Genomic DNA, 5,036 nt, shown 5'->3' with positions numbered 1-5,036 from the left:
TGGGGGTTTCCGCTATAGCTATCCTCTACACAAACGGAGTGCCTCTCCTCCGGTCGTACTCTATGTGGGATGTTTGATTCCCGACCAGCTGTTGTACTGCCTGGTTCAGAGCATCAATTTGTGCCTGAACCTCGTCAAGGATCGCTGGGGTGGCTGGTGCTGGAGGAGCATATTCATCATGCCTCTCACGACGGTCGTTGAGCACGTCCCTCAAATCATCATCCCTGCGCTTCTGCTCGCTAACTCCTAGCCGATCAAAGACATTATTTTTTCGGGGTTGTCCCCCAGCGTTATGGATCGTCAGCCTATTTTCTCTAGGTGGGGGGTTTCTATCTCCACCTCTTTCTTCATTCCTCTGACCAGAATCCCCCTGCCAGAATAGGCCTCATTATAGTCATGCCATCTCTAAACTATGGCCGACTATGGCGCGATCTGCTGTTCATGTTGTTTCCTCATTGGGCTGGCATCTCTCGAGGGTCAGGGGAAGGCCTGCGCTAGTCGTTGGGTCCTCGTGCATTATTATGCTATGGGGGGCCCTTGACCGCAGAGCCTGACTCGTTGTTCCTTCTGTTGGCAAAAGGACGCTGCCCCTGCTCGGTGGATTTGGCTCTTCGTCCCCTGGGCGTCTAGGATTGCAAGGCGGCTGCCCAACCCTATTCTGCCTCTGGCGTTGGGGAATGCCTCGACCAGCTTGAGATGGAGGTTGCTGCTCAGAATCTCGAATTGGGACATCATCCTAAGCCATAGGTGGCTACTCTGTCGAATGTATCCGACTAGCATAGAATTGTCCGTAGAATTCTTTTACGAACATCTCCCATGAAATTATGCTGGCCGGTGGAAATTTAAAGTACCATTCCTGGGCAACATCAGATAAAGTAGCAAGCAATATCCTACATCAAGCATCTTCAGATAATTCTGCCACAACAATTATGTTGATGAATGGGGTGCCCTTTCTCCAGTCACACTCAATATGGGACATTTTATTTCTGACCAGGTGTTGTACAGCTTGATTCAAGGCATCTATTTGAGCCTGAACTACGTCTGGTATAGCAGGGACAGGAGCGGTCTCTACTGGTGGGACATGATCATTGTGCCTTTCCCTTCGTCCATTGAGCATGTCCCTTAGGTCCTCATCCCTTCGCCTCTACTCACTTGCACCTAGTCGGTCACAGGCGTTGGGTTGTCTAGGCTGCCCCCCAACATTCTGGCTTGCTGTTCGGTTTTCCATTGGAGGACGATTTCTTTTCCCGTTCCTTGTATTTCTCCTATTATAATTGGAGTCCCCCTTGTTGTAATTATGGTCGTCTCTATATTGGGATCTGTGCATTTATGACTGGGTGTATGCATTGTCCCCCTTTCTTCTCCCTAGTCTCTATCAATAAAAAAGAGGAGGCATGCACTATTCGTTGGGTCCCTGGACATTGCTCTATCATGGGGGATCCCAGACCGCAAAGCCTAAGTCTGTCTGCCTCCTGCTTCCTGAGGGACGTTGTCCCCTGCCAGGAAGGCTTTGTTCGCCTGCCGCTTGACGTCTAGGGCTTCTGCGATGCTACTCGTCCTTATTCTGTATGTGCTGCTGTGTATTACCTAGATCAACACGAGAAGGTTGATGCTGCTCGCTATTTCTAGCAGGATTTTGAGGCTGTCTTTCCTACTGAGCAGCAGGATGTTGTTTTGGCCGATGTGGGCTCCTTGAGTCTTGTGGATTTGGAGGACATTGGTGGTGCTCTGATCATGGGTTTTGATGAGGATGATGATTTGATGGTAGGTAACGCTGAGAGTTTGGTGTACGTGGTTGTCCACGAGCCAACTGAATGGCCGCTTCTAAATTCTCGACGTTGTCGATCGATCTCTATTTGCTGCATCAACATAGTTTCAGCCATCTTTTCTTGGTTAGCTTTTAGGGTTTCTAACTCATCTTGCAACACTCCCAGAGTCGTTCGCAAGGTTCCAGCATCCATCTCCTCCTCTTCCAATTCCACTTGTGGCTCATCCTCTGCTACGCCTGGTGGAGGAGGTTGATTTGGTACATTTGTCGACGGTTATCTAGCTTGACCTGCCCTCCTTTTGCTCTTATCCATTGTTTCCTAGATATCCTTGTGTTCAGCTCTCAATGAAAGCACCAAAATGTTGACCCTCGATTTAGTCAACGACACGGAGTCACAAAAAACTATATGAATTAGAGAACTAAATGGAAGAATGTAAACGACACAAGGATTTTATAGTGGTTCGACCCTAGAGATTGGTAATAACCTACATCCACTTAGTGTTTTTATTGATGTAAAACCCCAAAACTTGCGATCAACGAACAAGGGTGCACTGAGTTTCACAAGTCTTGAAGCTTGATACAAGTATTGCGTATAAAAGCACTATTTCTCTCTGAATACAAAATATTGTGCCTAAAATAAATGAATCATATGAGTCTTATTTATAGACACATGGATGTACGTATGGGCCTATGGGTCGTGTTTAACTGATATTTACAAGCATAACAAAATAATAACTTAAATAATGATATTTACATTTCAAATAATTAAATATCTCGGAAATATCTAACTTATAATCGTTTTTTAGTGTTTGTCTCGATCCTACAAGCAGTTTTGGTCGTATGCCTCTACACCCCTTCTTTTCCTTATGCTCAGCATATTCCTTGCGCCTATCGAGCAGCTTAATTTTCTCTTAACACTCTGGTCGTTGGTCGACCAGGCCTTCATTAATAATAACCATGAGCCGCTCATGTGCCTCTTCAATATGCCACGTCATCATGCAAATATTTTGGGAAACACTTTGTTTGTTGTGCTTATTAGTTAGTGATTTTATTATGAGTATGTGGTTATTACCATATTTGATTGTGAGTATGCGGTTATTACCGTAAGCTTAGTGTTGGGAGATGTACTTTGCTCAGTGAGTCTGCGGTTATTACCGTAAGCTAAGTGATAGGAAACGCACTTTACTAGGCAACGACCGTACATATGGTGCTTGGTGATGGAAATTACTTGGTATAGTTGGTATTGAATGTCTATATGATTATTTAATATATGTGCCTATGACTTATGTGTTATGCGAATTATTATTTATATGACTACATATATGTGATATGATTTATTATTTTGATGAATTATTATATATATATATACATATTGTGATTATTATGTATGTCTTGTGGAACTTTTCTTGTTGGACCTTGGCTCACGGGTGCTCTATGGTGCATGTTAGGGCAAGGGGAAGGTCGACCAGCCATGAGTTGGAGGGCTTTGGAGCGGCGTGTACTTGTTTGAAATGCTCGGCTGCCACAGTCGGGATATTTCGAGGGACATAGAGTAGAAGTACATTTTTTCTCTTAGGCCGACTATTTTGTTCCTTTGATTGTAATTAAACTTTGTTTAAATTATTTTTTGGATCCCTCATATACAGTTAAAGTTTTAATGAAGAAGTTTATATCATTTAATAGAAATTTTTAATACATGAACCTATACATAATTTTAATCATACTTTTGAGCACAAATGACGCGCTTAACGAGTTAAGCACTATTTTAAACAAACAGTCTAATGGTACTGGATTAGTAGGGCGTTACAGTGATGCACCCATTCACTTGACACATGTCGTGTAAATGATTGATATGCTACAATGAGTTGTTTATTACCTGCAAAGCATGCCATTTATCACTTATGTTTATTAAATATTTATGATGCATTGTTGGTTTTTCTTGTTGGGCCTTGGCTCACAAGTGCTCTATGGTGCTGGTAAGGGCAAGGGAAAGATGACCAGCCATGAGTTGGAGGGCTCTAAAGCGGCGTGTACATGTTCGGCCTTCTCAGCCGCCACGATTGGGATATTTTGAGGGACTTAGGGTATAAGTCCAATTTTTGTCGCTTAGGCTGACTATCTCATAACTTTGATTGTAATTATACTTTGTTTGAAACTCTTTTTAGGATTCCTTGTAAATATTTAAAGTTTTAAATGAAAAGTTTATACTTTTGAACAAAACTTTTAGTATCTGAACCTTTATTTGATTTTTATTACACTTTTGGGTCCAAAAGACTCGCTTAACGAGTTAAGCATTATTTAAAACATATAGTGTAATGGTCCTGGATTAGTAGGGTGTTACATCAAGCCTCCAACCTTTGTATTTACACTCCCCATAAAGCCAATCATTAGTTTATTACACACTAACAAGTGGAAAAACTAAAGAAAGGAACTGGAAAAAGTAACAAGTGCTTAGGACTTTACCTCTCGAAATTTTCTCTTTTGAAGCTTCTTCTAACTTCTATGACTAACAAAGGGAAGTAGGATAATGTTTAGAAGAGAGTAGAGATGAGAGATTGAGAGAGATGTGTGAGAAATTTGTGAAAAAAAAATCAGAGAACACCAATGGGGCTCTCGGCCAAGCTAGAGAAAATTTATAGAAAAAAGTTTTTGAGAGAGAGTTTTGTGCAAAATGAAGACTGTTTGACTTTCACCTATTTTATTAACTCTAAAAAATGTGAAAAAAGGCCAATATATCCTCCTAGGCTACCGCCCAATTAATCTCTAATTAACCAATAATTAACCAAAAACAAATTCTTAATTAATCTCTAATTAGCTAATTAAACTTACACTTAACCATGTACTTCAAAAATAATTACCAAGTCGTAAGTTTTTTCTTACTTCACCAAATTGAATTCTTAATGTAGGGTAATTAAATGAAATGTATCTTTTAATTTAATTTAAGTGGTCACAAACCTATATTTATAAATCATGAAATTTAATTAACCAAAATTTGTATTTTTGGCTAAATAAGTATTTTTCACAAAAACGCATAATTAGAGATTTTTCACACAAAAATCAAACTTTTTAGATCTTAAAATAAAATAATTCAATAATTTTACTCCCATTAATATTTTTCTATAATTATGCTTGTCCAATAATATTTTATTCGAGAATTTACTTGGTTAGGGTTTCCATTTCAGTCCTAGACCGAAACGTTGGGTTTGTAAAAAAAAATGCACATTTCACACTTTGTCTTACAATAACAACATGAAATTTTCTTCTCAAG

Source organism: Humulus lupulus, chromosome 6 (assembly GCF_963169125.1).
Source record: "Humulus lupulus chromosome 6, drHumLupu1.1, whole genome shotgun sequence".
Lineage (NCBI taxonomy): Eukaryota > Viridiplantae > Streptophyta > Magnoliopsida > Rosales > Cannabaceae > Humulus > Humulus lupulus.
This window is presented reverse-complemented; position numbering follows the sequence as displayed.